This window comes from Bos javanicus, chromosome 13 (genome assembly GCF_032452875.1).
Source record: "Bos javanicus breed banteng chromosome 13, ARS-OSU_banteng_1.0, whole genome shotgun sequence".
Lineage (NCBI taxonomy): Eukaryota > Metazoa > Chordata > Mammalia > Artiodactyla > Bovidae > Bos > Bos javanicus.
The window spans coordinates 80,481,453-80,497,612 of record NC_083880.1 but is presented as its reverse complement, the minus strand read 5'-3'; the positions used below and the strand labels follow the sequence as shown (position 1 = coordinate 80,497,612).

General features: G+C 45.8%; 1 long non-coding RNA gene across 2 annotated transcripts in view; it reads left to right on the top strand.

Moving 5' to 3' along the window:
- The window catches only part of LOC133259916 (uncharacterized), a 29,598-nt gene extending 17,078 nt beyond the window's left edge, over nt 1-12,520 (top strand). Inside the window, exons 2-4 of one of the 2 annotated variants that reach the window (XR_009740584.1) lie at nt 3,064-3,947; nt 5,925-9,560; nt 9,592-12,520. This is a non-coding gene — a long non-coding RNA (uncharacterized LOC133259916). Of the gene's footprint in view, nt 1-3,063; nt 3,948-4,829; nt 9,561-9,591 lie in introns of both variants that reach the window. The other variant, XR_009740583.1, reaches the window with a different exon arrangement.
- Nucleotides 12,521-16,160: the final 3,640 nt, after the last annotated feature.

Genomic DNA, 16,160 nt, shown 5'->3' with positions numbered 1-16,160 from the left:
CAAATGATATGTAAATAAGGGGGCCTGGCTGTGTGCCAATAAAACTTTATTTACAAAAATAGGTAGCTGGCTAGATTGGACCCTGGTCCGTACTTTACTGACTCCTGAACTAGGTACACACATTGAGTATGCAATAAAAACAAGCAATCAAAAATAGTTTATAATACGCTTATTAAAATATGGCAAATTTCTCAAAGTTTTGCTTTACAGATTCCCAGTGCCAAGTCTCAAACTCACACATTCTGTGATTCAGTGATGCCTCTGTCGAGCTTCCCCTTCTCCCGCAGAAGGGAATTGAGTGGTGGGTCAGCTGGAGAGCTGCCCGAAGTACGAATCTCAAACAAGCTTAGAGACACTAATGAAAGAAGCTGGAAAAATACACATTTCCCCCCTCTGATAAAACATATATCACTATAAAGTGAAGAAGGCAAAACATAACATTTATTAGCCCTGGAATATTTTTGCTGAGGATTTTTGTAAGTAACACACCCAGCAGTGGTAGTCAGCTCAAAGATGGCAGTTGTGGTTAGCAGAAACCCCAGAGCCACATCACGTGTGTGGTGTGCTCTGATTTACAAGGGCTGTGATCTACATTGTGAATAGTCAGCCTTCCAATATACCTCCCAAGAAGTCGCTTGGTTCAGAAGAGTCGCAAAAGAATGCTAAAGGAAAACTAAAACTGCAGAAAAGTTGGAAATATCTTGTTTTACTTTTTAAAAGAATATTGACTCTGTTTCGAGTGGAGAACGTCAGAAGGAGAAAAACAAATACCGCATATTAATGCATATGTATGGGATCTAGAAAACTGGACTGATGAACCTATTTGCAAGGAAGGAATAGAAATGCAGATGTAGAGAGTGGACTTGTGAACACAGTGGGGGAAGGAGAGAGTGGGGTGAATGGAGAAAGTAGCCCTGACATATATACACTCTCAGTGTAGTAGACAGCTGGTGGGAAGGTGCTGGATAACACAGGGAGCCCAGCCTGCTGCTCTGTGATGACCGGTGTGGTGGGGAGGGGAAGGGCTGGGAGGCTCAGGAGGGAGGGGAGATACGTGTGTGTATACACGTATCATTATGGCTGATTTGCATTGCTGTATAGCAGAAACCAACGCAATATTGTAAAGAAATTTTCCTCCAATTAAAATATAAATTCAAAGAGAATATTGACTGTTTCAGCTAATGGAGGTAAACTGTAAGTCACGTGGATTCTGGAAAACAGTCTTACAAGAAAATTAGATTCCTTCCACCATCAGGGCCTACCTCTGGGGCAAAATCTGCAAGGACCCTGGATTGAAAAGTCACTGGATTATTCGTCCACAGGGCTCTCATTATCCTAAGGCCCACAAACTCAAGTATCCCTTGTATCCAAGAAGGTAGTAACAAAATGGAGCAGATTGGGTCTGAGGCGACAGGGAGTGGTGGGCATTAAGGCAGCCTGGAGGGCTCACGGCCTGTCTAAAGGGGGCAGTCACTATACAAACCCCTATAGGCTCCAGTGAGTTGCTTCCCCCTTAGGAAAGAGCTCAAGATCTTTATAAGAAGACAGTAATCTAGACTTTTCAATAAAAGTTCCCTATTGTGTAAATTTTGTGCCAGCCAAGTAAAACATATTTGTGGTTCAATCATGGCTTAAATTATAAGCCTCTGTCTCCCTTTTCCTTGCACACACGTGCACACACACACACACACACACACACACACACACACAAGTACCTTCTATTCTAGACAAGAGACACTGCTTCAGCTACTGTAGTGAGGACATGCCGGACGCCGCCGAAGTATAGCTGTGCATCTTAGCTGACCTGATTTCTCAACTCTGCCTCCCCAGATAAGATGAACTGTTGTACAACACGGCACCCCTTCCCATATCTCAGCTATGGATCTATTAGTGTCGCTATTTATGGAGAGGAGAAGAGAGAGTGATAATTTATACATACATTTGTTTTGTAAAAATTATGCTCCCATCCTCTGATTGGCTTGAGTCCCCCAGAATATCACCTCTCTGTGATAAATAACGTGTCTGGGAGGGGAAATGCTAAATCGTTTAAGAATTTCAAATTTTTACGTTGCCACTTGTAACAAACTGTGTCATCCACTGAACCATGCAGTTTTTCCCCCCTCCTCAAAATGTCACAAGAAGAAACGTGATCGCAACAGTCTACACATGCCAAACACATTTGTCGAGTAGACGACATGGAAAGAATTGCAATCGAAGCACCACCCCTGTAAAGAAACGCAGAATTTAACCTGATTTTAATTGAAGTGTTGCAAGTCGATACCTTTTGTTTAGTCAGGAGACAAAGCAGGTATAAAGGCGGATAGTGACAGTAACTACTCAAGACACTTTGAGCGCTGGGACTTCTGAGGCAGTTTGAAGAGGAAAAAAAAGCAATACTATACTAACTTATATGAAAGAAATGTGATTGCATTTAGTGGAGAAAATGCTTCCAAGATGGTAATGAATAAGGCAATACAGTCATCCCTCAGTATCCACAGGATGGGTTCCAGGACTCCAGAAGATACTAAACTCCAAAAAGTGCCCAAGTCCTTGATATAACATGACACAGTACAGTTGGCCCTTAGATCCGCAGATTTCACGTGTGTGGATTCAACCAACCAAGGGGATCGGATGCAGCGTCTGCAATTCAAAGGACAAACTCAGCTGCCCGTTTCTTGCAAGTGTGCCAAGAATTAATAGCTGCAGTCGTGTCGGACTCTTGGCAATCCTATGGACCATAGGTCGCCAGCCTCCTCTGTCCCTGGGATTCTCCAGGCAAGAATACTGCAGTGGGTAGCCATGCCCTCCTTCAGGGGATCCTCCGGACCCAGGGATTGAGCCCAAGTCTTATGTCTCCTGCGTCAGCAGGTGGGTTCTTTACCACTAGTGCCAGTGAGCCCGACTGCCTAGACCGCCAGTTTAGCGTGGTTCAAAACTGAGGTACTGTATGCTTCAGGAAGATACTCCTGGGCACTCAGTAGTTAAACAAAGAAACTGGACAGCTAGGTGTGGTGGACCCCAGTGGTTTCTCCTGTCTAACTTCAGTTCCTCTTCCTCTTCCAGATAACACCATTTGGAGTTTGACTACCCCACCATGATCAGCCATTAATTTTTGTGGTATCGATCCTTCCCCCAGCTTTTGAGGGTGGACTCTGACTATCTGAAGCCAAAAATCCTATTCTGTCTCATCCCTCTGGAAACCATGATTTGATTTATGATGGAAGAAACCCAGTCAAAACCAATACAATCTCTGGAGAATTTTTCTAGGGCTTCTGAGATGAAACAAGTGGCTCTCAACTCTTTGAGATCCAGTCCTTCCATGATCTGTGTGGTGTGAAGATATGTAGACTTGCCCAACTTCATTGCTTACTAAGACAGAAGTCCATGGAACTGCCAACGGGAACTCATCTGAAGCCTGAGGAAGTTGCTGATTCAATGGAAGGCAGAGAAGAAATACAGAAGGGAACTAAGCTGGTCCTTGACGGCACTTGATCAAACTGTACCTGAAGCCCTGCCCTTGGCCCTTTCAGTGATGCAAACATATGCATTTCTTCCTTCTTCAGGCCAGTTTGAATTTATTTTCTGGTTGCAGTGCAGAAGACTCTTGAGAGTCCCTTGGACTGCAAGGACATTAAACCCATCAATCCTAAAGGAAGTAAGCCCTGACTATTCATTGGAAGGACTGATGCTGAAGCTCCAGTACTTTGGCCACCTGATGCAAAGAGCCAACTCACTGGAAAAGACCCTGATTCTGGGAAAGATTGAAGGCAAAAGGAGAAGGGGGTGGCAGAGGATAAGATGGTTAGATAGCATCACCAACATAATGGATATGAATTTGAGCAAACTCTGATAGATGTGAAAGACAGAGGAATCTGGCATGGTTCAGTCCATGGGGTTTCAAAGAGTTGGACATGACTTAACAACTAAACAACAACACACTTTACATGGTAAGATTCTTAACTCACGATTTGGTTTTGCCAAGTTGATGATGACATATTAATCCAATTTCAATGAGTTATGCTGGGAAAGTGAGGTTACACCGTGGGTCTCTGACTCACTGTTTTATTTAATATGTTGTTTTTGATCAGCATGAATACCTTCTTAAATCATTTTCTTACCAGTCTCCTGTCCACACTTTGCAACACAGATCAGGCACCACCTTCCCTATTCAGAATTCATTCTGAGCAAGAAGTACAAACATTCAACTTTCAGATCTATTGAGGTGGCCCCAAGTAGTGGATAAAAGCGTATGTGCTATGTTAGACAAACAGGATTTTGAATTCTGGCTCTGTGATCTACCAGCTGTGTGACTCTGGACACCTCACCTAAACCCTCTAAAACACTTCACCCAATCTCTAAAAAATGTTGTTAAGAATAGCATCTTACCTCACATGACTCTTGTGAGGATGAAATGAGATAATTCATGGTGTGTGACACAGAAGACGTGCTCAGTAAATGCCGGGGCTGTTGTTAGGTCCTTCATACTTATCAAGGAACTCACTTTACCGAAAGAGCCCAGTACATCTAATCTGCAGCTATTAGCCCAATAAACATTTGCTATGTGAGTAATTAAAAATTTGATGAATAGATGGTTGAAGGCACACACGAGTGAATTAAAATATAATGCAAGGAAAAAATGAATGAACGCGTAAATGGATGACTGGGAGCTGGGAAGTGAGAAGCGGGGCCATGAGTGGGGACGCTGGGCCTGCGGCTGAGAGGAGGGCGAGGGAGGGACGCCGTGTCTTCCAGGGACGCCCTCCCCTGATCTGCGCTCCGCAGGGCGCGGTGCTCTGCATGCCGCTCTCTTCTCCCTCTCATCACTGCAGGTCACCTGTCGGACGTTTGTGACGGGCAGCTGTACAGACAGCCATAAAGCAGCACTTACGGCCAAAGTCATCACATTCTGGGAGCCTCTGTGTTTCGGGCGTACATCATTTTCTTCCTTTTCTCTGGGTTCCAGTCACTCAGCACACAGATGGAATTCAGCATAGATGGCTTAATTCCTTCTAACAGCTCCCTATAGGCTCTGAGCTAAGGGCTTCCCTGGTAGCTCAGCTCGTAAGGAATCTGCCTGCAATGCCAGAGACTCTGGTTCGATTCCTGGTTTGGGAAGATCCCCTGGAGAAGGGATGGGCTACCCACTCCAGTGTTCATGGACTACCTGGTGGCTCAGCTGGTAAAGGATCCGTCCACAATGCGGGAGACCTGGATTTGATCCTTGGGATGGAAAGATCCCCTGAAGGCGGGCATGGCAACCCACTCCAGTATTCTTGCCTGGAGAATCCCATGGACAGAGGAGCCTGGTGGACTATAGTCCACGGGGTCACAAAGAGCTGGACACGACTGAGTGACGAAGCACAGCACAGCAGGCTCTGAGATAAAAGTCAGAGGACCGCAAGACCCAAAAGGCCAGTAGGATAATATGGAGTACTGAGTACTCACTTTAGTCCAGGCCTAAGACTCGGCTGAGGCAAGCAAGTTCACCGTCCTGAATGGAGCTCCTCGTTCAAACTTCACGATTGTGCGTGGCAGCAACGCTCATTCGCTCAACTTTGCTAATGCAGTAACAGAGACATAGCAAAACCGTGTTGCTGCACGTTTACAGGTTAGGGAGTAGCATCGGCAGGATTCTAACCCAGGCAAAATCACATGTGGAATCTCTGTGCGAAGAGCTTTAGACTTCATCGTGCTCCACCTGTGTCAACTCCTATAGCATTTGAAGCGATAATCTTACTCTTCCTTCTGCTTCCTTCAGAACTCCGGAAAATGCCCTGCATGGAGGTGAGTTTCTTGAAATAAAATTCTTCAACCATGGACACGTTACAAACACTTGGAGAAAATTTTAAGAGCTCATATTCATAGAATTTTTTGGAAAAAGAGGCTTTAAAAATTTCCTGATCTTATTCTATCGATCCTTACAGGTCAGTGGGCAGACACGTGGACTCCTCTTTGGATGTGGATTCCCAGGGACCACTCGGCGTTCTTGGTACCAGGAATCGGAACCACCAGTCTGGCTGTCACAGCCAAGTTTGGCCAGCCTGGCTTTAGCTGTAAGTCTGTTTTAGACACACTTCCATGTCAAACTGTCCAAGGAATTATGCCATTTGCTAGGACCCAGCCCCCAGCCTCACAGAGCAGAGTTCAGAGAAGGGATTTGGAACTGAGAAACAATAGCTTAATAACTGGCACGCTCGTAACTTAATCCTGGGAGTGGGTTGCAATCCACAGAGATGGGTCCTGGGCAGCCATGTCCGTATTCTGTGTGTTTGTCCCCCACTGGGCTGAGAACATCTGGCTCATGGGAGACCCTCGCATCCCGTTTCTCCAGCACTGGTGTTGAGACAGAATATTAGATCCTGCCACTGAATCCAAATCATTCAACATCTGGGACAGCTGTTTTCCACCAAACAGATTAAGTGCAGAGGAAAAGCTACTCTCTGCAGCGATCATAGTCTGGGTAGGGAAAGCAAGGTAGAAATGAGAAGGAAGAATTGAGAAAGAGAGAGAGAGGGAATCAGACAGCTGTCTAGGTCTTGACTTCAGGCTCTTTCCCAGAGCTGGCTGCATCCTCATTTCGTGTGTTCCCTGAGACACCCCCACCCTTAGAAAATGACCTGGACATTTTGCACCAGCCAAAGAAGTTGCTTTCTGCCATCCACACCCTAAAAGCGCAGAATCATAGGATGACCAAATCTTGCTACTTCTCAGAACAAAATTTAAATTCTTTTTGAGGCAATGTGGCTTACAAATAACACTTAAATAATTTACTGGTCAAAAACATGGTTGGCCAACTTCCTTGGAAAAAAGACAAGAAATGGGCAGGGCTATTTGTTCCTTGTTTCAGCAACAGGTGACAGTAAGGATTTCTGAGTTGTCTCCCAGCTCTAATTTCCTTAAAAAATTTTTTTTTCCTTACAACTTATAATTGGTAATTAAACAAAAATAACAGTAGTGTTCAGGAAAATGAGAGGAGGGAGAAAGTCAGAATTCAGGAGAAAAACTAGTTGTAAGTCAAGAAGGTACATGGCCATTTTGAGGAGAATAAGACACACTTCAGGAAACGTGTTCCCTTGGACAGGACACAGGACAGGTGCGTCCAGTGATGGCCTGACCCAAAAGCTAAAGTGAGGGGGGAGCTGCGGAGGAGCAGGAGGAGAGGGCATTCCGTGGTTACCAGGGAGAAACTTAACTCACGCGAGCTTAATAAAGCAGTTTCAAAAGGTTTTGGTTTTTTGTTTGCTTCCCACCTGGGTCTAGGCAGAGCGCAGCCAGTCACATTTCAGGCTCGCTGGATCCGGGAAGTTGAGTAACGCCACCAGGACTCATTATCTGTGCCTCTGAGTTCCACTTGTGTCTGCACTGGCTTCATTCCCAAGCAGATTATTTGTTAATATAAGATGCTGCCAGATTTAACAACTAAGAATATAAGACACCTAGATTCATTTGAACTTCAGATAAATAAACAACAAATATATTTTTGAGATTAAGTATATCCCATGCAATATTTGGGATACACTTACACTGTAAAGTTATTCATTATTTGAATTTTACGGGGGAATCAGGTATTTTACTGGGGCTTCCCAGGTGGTACTAGTGGTAAAGAAGCTGCCTGCTAGAGCTGGTGACATAAGAGACCTGGGTTCGATCCCTGGGTCGGGAGGATCCCTTGGAGAAGCGCGTGGTAACCCACTCCAGTATTTTATTGGTCCACCCTCCTCACATGAGGTGGCAAAGATGACTGCCAATACTTCTAGACCTTATATTCTATCTTCTATTATGTGTCCCATTGGAACAATCCATGAACCAATCACTGTGGCTTAAGAAATGCAATAATCTGATGAGCCAGAAGACAGAAAAGATGTGGGAACATAATAGCTGTCCATGAAAAAAAAAACAACACAGACTTACAAATGGTTGGAGTGGAATATAGAAACAATTTGAGTTCAAGCTCCTCATTTAGCAGATACAACAGTGAAGCCTGGAGAGCGGCTTTACTTCCCCAGACAGCAGTCGTGGGGGAATCCAGGCTGGAACATCCGCCTGCCACCTCCTTACCACCCAGGCTCTTCCCACGCACCCTCGTGGCCACCGCCATCCAGATATCTACTGGATAAGTCGGTTAGCACCCACAAGGGCTTCCTCTCTCTCTTCTCTGTATACAAAGTGAACAGGTAAAAAGGAAATGCTTGTCAAAGCAAATCTCTATTTGGTTTTCTCCATCTACGGGACAATTTCTGTAACGTGTCAATCACTTTGTTGCAAAATAGCCCTTCCGACGCACAATCCACATTTTCTGATGACACCAGCCTGTCAGTCACTCACTACATCAAAGCCAGATTTCATGCCAAGCGAAGACCAGCTTGTCAATCACTTTTCCTGCCACGCATCTGCCAGAATCACCTGCCAGCTACAACTTTCTACTCTCAGATGGACCGGGTCTAGTTAAGCTGGTTTTTATCTCCTCATTGAGCTTCTTTTAGGACTGGTAGCTTAGCAACTAGGCAGTCATTTTCCACGACAACTGGCCTAAGTTTCATAGCTTTCTTGACCATTGCCATTTGTTAGAGAACTGTTTCCCCTCAAGTGGCTAAACAGCAGATGTAAGATTTATTTAATGCTGAACTGTTCTATTGTTTTTAATTATAAGTATTTTCCTACTGTTTAAAAGCAAACACAGGTTATGTTGTCAAATAGACATAACTTTAAGTAGTTATAAAATGTCTTGAAATTTTACTCCAAAGTTTCAAATTCTCCATCACTGGTAGCACTAGAGATCTGAAGAGGCTGGTAAGATAAGTACCCAGCATTTATCGGGTTGTAAATTACTTCACAGGCACCTTCTGGGAGCAAGTAACTCGGAGGTCTCGGAGGTGCTGAGTCGCTTCAGTCATGTCTGACTCTTTGTGACCCCATAGACTGTAGCCTACCAGGCTCCTCTCTCCAGGTAGGACACTGGAGTTGGTTGCCATGCCTTCCTCCAGGGGATCTTCCCCACCCAGGGATCAAACTCGAGTCTCCTGCACAGCAGAAAGATACTTTACTGCTGAATCACCAGGGAAGCCCAATGCTAGGAGGTTAAGCGAAGTGAAAGGCACTCAGTTGTGTTGGACTCTTTACAAGCCCATGGACTGTAGCCCGCCAGGCTCCTCTGTCCATGGAATTCTCCAGGCCAGAATCCTGGCCTGGGTAGCCAGGCCCTTCTCCAGGGGATCTTCCCGACCCAGGGATCAAACCCAGGTCTCCCGCATTGCAGGCGGATTCTTCACTGTCTGAGCCTCCAGCTTATGTACAGAATATAACAAGTGCTCTCATCCTGAAGGAACTTAGTTTGGGGCAGAGAATTGACAACAAAGTCTAAATCCATTTAAAGAACGCAGGCACTTCCTTGGCGACCCAGTGGTCAGAACCCAGTGCTCTCACCGCCACGAGCTCTGGTTCGATCCTTGCTCAAGGAATTAAGATCCTACCTGTCACGTTTCATGGCCAAAAAAAAAAAAAAAGAGAGTAAACGCCACGTAAATAAGAGAAAACAATAGAGGCGATAAGAATTTTAAAAGGTAAAAAAAAAAAAAAAAAGAATTTTAAAAGGTATCAAAATGCAGTCATGACTGGTATAGAGGACTTTGTTCTTTCTTTGGGGGCTCGACTTCTAATTTCCCTCCCTAGTTTTGGAGAAATTGCTTACAGCACGTGCAGGAGATCATTCCTTTATCTCCTATTCTGGAAGCTGAAGGGTTGGGCCTTGACTCTGCAGACCCTCTGCCAGCCACAAGATCGCAGTTTGATCAATCAGATGTGTTTACCCTGCATTGTTGAATCTGCAGCTGTGAGAACACTGGAATGAACTCACAGTAGCTGCTCTGTGTCCACAGGCAATGGTGGTAATTTCTCGGGTGGACTGTTCCTATCCGAAGAAGAATGTTAGGTTTCTTGCCACCTGGCCACTTCCAGATTTCCATGGCTCTAACCAGACCCTCCAAGCTCTTTATAATTTGGGGTCTCTCTGATAAACTTCAAAAAAGTTTTTAAAGACTTTCAGAATTATTTTCTGTTATCAGTAACCTATAACCATGGAATTTTTAATCAGCATAGACATGAGATAAAGATTCTCTTCTCACTCTGAGTAGCAGTAATTTGGGAAGGCTCCACAGAGAATAAGAATGGTAAGTACTCTGCACAAGTAAAGACCAAGGGAACAGGTGTTCCACGCTGAACCCCTGGTTCAGAGAAACAGAAAAAGTTTAGCACACTGAAAACAAATTTTAAATTGATAAAGGAAAAGCTTTATCACCCTCATTATGTTACCTTAAAGGAATAACACTGGGCCTGGCAAACTGCAGCATTTAATCAAAATGTTGAATGAATGAATGACAAGGGAAAGAAAAGACGCCTTGGTGAATTTGGCTAGACTGGAGACTCCTGGCAGTTTGGTAAGAGATCAGGCTCTAAAATTAGCTCAAGGAATTTCTGTAAAGGACCTAAAAATTAGCTGTGGTTCTTTCTATTATATCAACTTTCAGCATATCGTAAGTAGGATACACAGCAATATACATTAAACGATAGATCGCAGCTCTCCAGATTTCTGCACAAAGAGCACGCCTGCAGAGTCACCAGATGAGACATCACGCTTGTGGTCTTGCCCAATGGGAGACAGTCTCAATCTGGAAGTTTCTTTACACTGAAAGGAACTGGCTATAAAGCTCCCTCTGACTACCACAGGAGAGACAGTTTAGCAGAGAGAGAAAGTGCTCAGGAAGAGAAAGAGAGATGATGGTCTGTCTAGCAGATAGGAGCCATCCGTGTGTGATAAGGAGCTGGTGGTAGGCATTTGCAGAGCATGCCATGAGATGTCTCTTTGGTTACACAGCTGTTCTGGGCTTGAAGGAGCGTCTCTTGAGTGACACAGTCAGAGAATTCCCTGTTGTTGGTAATCGGTCTTCTAACATTGCAGAGTAGACTGCTCTGGCATGGGAGCTGGATAATGGAAAATGGAAGCCAAGAGCCAGGATAATTCCAGTAGATACATTTGGATAGTGGTGTGACCCATTTCATAGTGGGGAGGAGTTAGAAGTTAACATCTGAACCCACTCTGTTGCTCACCGTGTAGCAGACTTCTATTACATTCTTTACTGAGCATTAGGCTTTGTTCTAAGAACCTGACATACGTCACCTCATCAAATCCTTGCAGCAGCTTGCGAAGGTAGGTGTTGAGTGGTAGGTCTTGATCAGAGCAGGAAAACCACTGCTTTGGAGAAGGTGTGAGGTCTTATTAGTAAATGTGGAATGTCTGATGTCACTAAGAACTTGTGGAGAGAAAGACAGAACGGAGCGGGGAAATCTTTACAAAACTTACATTCCAGTGATTACACAATGGCTTGGGCTGAGGACGCAGCCCAGGGTCCAGCGAGGGCTGTGCTCCTTTGCTCCCCTTCCAGCATCACTGCCCCAGAGCGCTTTCTTCGTGTTAGTAGCACTGCAACCACGGCAGAGATACACACACGAGGAGAGAGTAGTGAGAGAGCCGCACATGAGCGAGTTATTCCTTCACTGGCAAAGGTCCACTGGTGTTGGTAAACTCTTGTACGAGAGAAAAAAGAATGACATCCAGACAAACGCTTATGAACACTTGGAGGCTCTGAGCTCAAGAGAGATTCTCTGTCGGAGAACTGTTGCTTTCCTCGCTTGAGATGGAGCAGGACCCTATGGCCGTTGCCCCTCACCATCGCTTCTGCCTGCCTGGAAAACTTTAGTCAGAGAATAAGTTTGATCAAAGAAGTTAAAAATGCTGAAACAAGGAAAACAGTCAAAGGAGACTAAATAATCATAATGCAGTCATTAAGCATCGTCAAGGACCCTTAATTCTTCCCCAAGGGCTGTAGATAATGTTCTGAGACACATCCCGTGAGCTGTCTTGCAGATACCAGAATGCCAGGTGGAGAAGTTAACTATGTGATGAGCAGACTGTGCCCAGGACGTGAGCAGCCACAATGCCACGGCCAATGAGAACTGACTGCAAAGAGATGGGAGCAAATGACCCCAGAATGGAAGATGCTGCTGCCGCTGCTGCTAAGGCGCTTCAGTCGTGTCCGACTCTGTGCAACCCCAGAGACGGCAGCCCACCAGGCTCCCCCATCCCTGGGATTCTCCAGGCAAGAACACTGGAGTGGGTTGCCCTTTCCTTCTCCAGTGCATGAAAGTGAAAAGTGAAAGTCAAGTCGCTCAGTCGTGTCCGACTCTTAGCGACCCCATGGACTGCAGCCCACCAGGCTCCTGCATCCGTGGGATTTTCCAGGCAAGAGTACTGGAGTGGGGCGCCATCGCCTTCTCCGGAACTGACGATGACCTGTACCTAAAACAAACAGGATGATGCTGGTCAGACCACTAATGACCAATCTGAAGATGACTGTTAGAGGTGACTGTGCTGTTTCTGCATGTAGTACATCACTCCCACCACCGCTCATACCTCCCCCTGCCAGGTGACTGGCCTCTGAAAATAAAGCAAGCTTTCCTGCCCACCGACCTGGCCTCTTGGTTGGTTTTTGAGCCATGAGCAGCCGGGCTCCACACACACCTTTCTAATTCAAGCCAAGGCTGATCATAAAACCATTGTGCCTGGCCTGTTCTCCCTGTGGGTGTCGGCAAGGTTGAATTCTCCCTCCTTGGACCTCTCCATGAACTTGGATGTGGGGCAACATGTTCAGGTTTCTTTTCCTAATGAGGGTGATTGGGAGAAAAGCAGAACTTACACAAAGGGGAGTCGAGAGAGAACATTATTGGTCATCTCATTTTATAGACAAAAAAATAAGGCTCAACAAGATTATATAATTCTCAAAAAAAAAAAAAAAGCCAGTAAGCACGCAGTCAGGATTTAAAATCCCATCAGCCCGTCTGCACTGCTGGAGGTCTTTTCTGTTGTGCTGTGTGCAGATGAGTGCTAGCTGTTTACCAATGCAAGTTCCCCCGGCTGCCCCTTGTTTTATGACAATAGAATGCCCGGATTTTGGTGGAGCACACAGTTGCCCAACTTGAGGCATTTCCTAACTTCCCTACTCGCTGGTTATGGCCAGTCGGGTGAATTCTGGTCAGTGGGAAGTGGACAGGCATGACATATGCTACTTCCAGCTTATGCCCACAAAAGAGGGTGAGTGGACTTTTCCCTTTGCCTCTCTGTTGTCTCCCAGTGGCTGCAGGTGGACAAGCCAAGGATGGATGTCACGTGGTGAGAATGTTGCTCTCGCTGTTCTGTTGCTAAGTTGTGTCCAACTCTTCGCGCCCCATGGACTGCAGCACGCCAGGCTTCCCTATTGAATATATATAGAGAAAAATACACTTCTATTTTGTAAAGCCTCCAAGACTTTGGGCCTCTTTGCTACAGCAGCTTAGGCAGTATCCTAACTGATGCATAATATGATGTCTCTCCAAGGATTTTACCATTTTTGTATGAGGAACTACAGGTTCCTATCAAAACTCATTTAATATTTCTTATAAATATAAAAGTATATGACATATTAAATATAGTAATGTTTAAATGAAGAGTTTAGATACTACCTAATTTTTAGTTTTGTTGATTCATTCTTTATGTTATTTTTATGAGGACTTGAGTTAAAGAATCATTTGGAAGCATTAGTTTTATCTCTGTCCTTGGTAGATCTAACAGACCAGGGTTCATAACCCATAAACAGGGTTCTAAAGACCAAGTATCGGCAAACAAATCTGGCCAGCCTCTGTTTTTGTAAATAAAGTTTTATTTAAACACAGCAAGGCCTTTGTTTGCATATTGTCTATGGCTGCTTCCTGCTGCTGCTGCTGTTGCTAAGTCGTGTCAGTCATGTCCGACTCTGTGCGACCCCATAGACGGCAGCCCAATAGGCTCCTCTGTCCCTGGGATTCTCCAGGCAAGAACACTGGAGTGGGTTGCCATTTCCTTCTCCAATGCATGAAAGTGAAAAGTGAAAGTGAAGTCGCTCAGTCATGTCTGACTCTTAGCGACCCCAGGGACTGTAGCCTACCAGGCTCCTCCGTCCATGGGATTCTCCAGGCAAGAGTACTGGAGTAGGGTGCCATTGCCTTCTCTGGCTACCAGGACAGAACTGAGTGGCTGTAACAGAGACTGTGTGGCCCACCAAGTTTAAGCTATCTACTACCTAGTCCTTTCTAGAAAAGTTTTCCTATCCTTGCAATAGATAAATATTACCAGGGATGCGATGCTTGTTGTGGAAAGTCCAGGTGAGCTCTGGATAGTTCCCATTTAGATGTGACACACGCCTCAGCAGTCATTATTATGGTAGTTTCTTAAATGTGAAAATCTATCAGAATTTTCATAAGTGGGTGGCTGCTGTCACGTGAGTAGTTTCCTTTGGAACATATCTTTTGGAGGAATTTGTTATTTTTGAATTTTTTATCTCGTGTGAATGAAGAAAGGAGTAGAGTGAAGACAGAACACCAGATGGGAGTGGTTTTCTCCCTCTCTCCCAGGCACAACGCTGGGCGCTGGGATTTCGGGTGGAAAAGCCTGATGGATTTTATAGAACTGCCACACTCTCTGCCTCTTGCATACGTGGCATAAAGGACAAGCATGATGTTATCAGATTTTGCAGAAGTTTGTGAGAGCTTGCGGGATGGGTTCGTGACTCCAAACTGCTTCCCCGAGTCGGCACAGATTGGAGTGTCTGAGGAGACATGCGTGCAGAAGGGATGTGGTTTGCACTCCCAGGGGCCTGTGGGGCAGGGAGCCCGGCGTGCGGGGGAACCACACTTCCCATCGCCTCCGCACCTGGACTGTGAATCCAAGTGGACCTGGGGCGGGGGAAGCGAGAGGCAAAGACTGTAAATATTATTCAAATAAAGAAAGCGCAAGGTCAGGAAGCAACAGAGCCCAAACGTGGTTCCTCTTTGTCCTTCTGAGATGCAGAGAAGGAGAAGAGATTTGCCATCTCGCTGGCTTCCTGGCCCTTGCCCTCGGCTGCCCCGCTGGAGATGACCGCACAGGATGCTGCAGTCCCCATGGATATGCACCAGCCACTCTGAAGGTTAAGTCCTTCTCTGTGCTCTACGTCGTCAGAGGCCAGCAAGAGCCCTGGTCCCACTGCCTCCACACTGGACCCCAGGCTGACGGAGAAGCAGGGGGATAAAGGAGGCGGTTCTTAAAGGATGTTGCCCACGTGGCAATTGTCAGTCCATTCTGAAGGAGATCAGCCCTGGGATTTCTTTGGAAGGAATGATGCTAAAGCTGAAATTCCAGTACTTTGGCCACTTCATGCGAAGAGTTGACTCATTGGAAAAGACTCAGATGCTGGGAGGGATTGGGGGCAGGAGGAGAAGGGGACGACAGAGGATGAGATGGCTGGATGGCATCACTGACTCGATGGACGTGAGTCTGAGTGAGCTCCGGGAGTTGGTGATGGACAGGGAGGCCTGGCGTGCTGCCATTCATGGGATCACAGAGAGTTGGACACGACTGAGCGACTGAACTGAATTGGATAAGGCAAGTCCCATGACCAGACCTGACTGTCATATTCTTCCAGAGGAGCATCCCGCACATGTTTCTACTGGATCCTGTCCCGTGTTATCATCTGCTGTAATACATTCGGGGCTTTCCTGGTGGCTCAGACAGTAAAGAACCCGTGTGCAATGCAGGGTACCCGGTTTCCATCCCAGGGTCAGGAAGATGCCCTGGAGAAGGGAAGGGCAACCCAGTCCAGGATTCTTGCCTAAAGAATTCCTTGGACAGTGGGGCCTGGCGGGCTACAGCTCATGGGGTCATGAAGAGTCAGACACGACTGAGCGACTAAGATGTCTCAATACTCATATAAGTCACCGTACAATAAGAAAGCTGACACACAAATGCAAGCTTGTCCTGTCTGTCACGAATACCACAATGGCGACCCAAGATGTGAAATCAGGTTTGACTCTAATCCTCTCTCACTGTTTCTAAAAGGACACACCTGTTTTCCCAGGTAGCTATGAAAAGTTGAATTAAAATGTTTACACACGTTATTACAAGATGAAGACCCCCCCCCCACCTCAAAGAGGCTAAACCAGGAGAGTGTTAGTCTGCATCCCATTCCCTGAATTGTTTTCTAGAGGCTTAACGACGTATAAAAGAAAGCGAGTATGAACCGTTGTTCTGGGTAGGCCAGGCACGGGGCTCAGTGCTT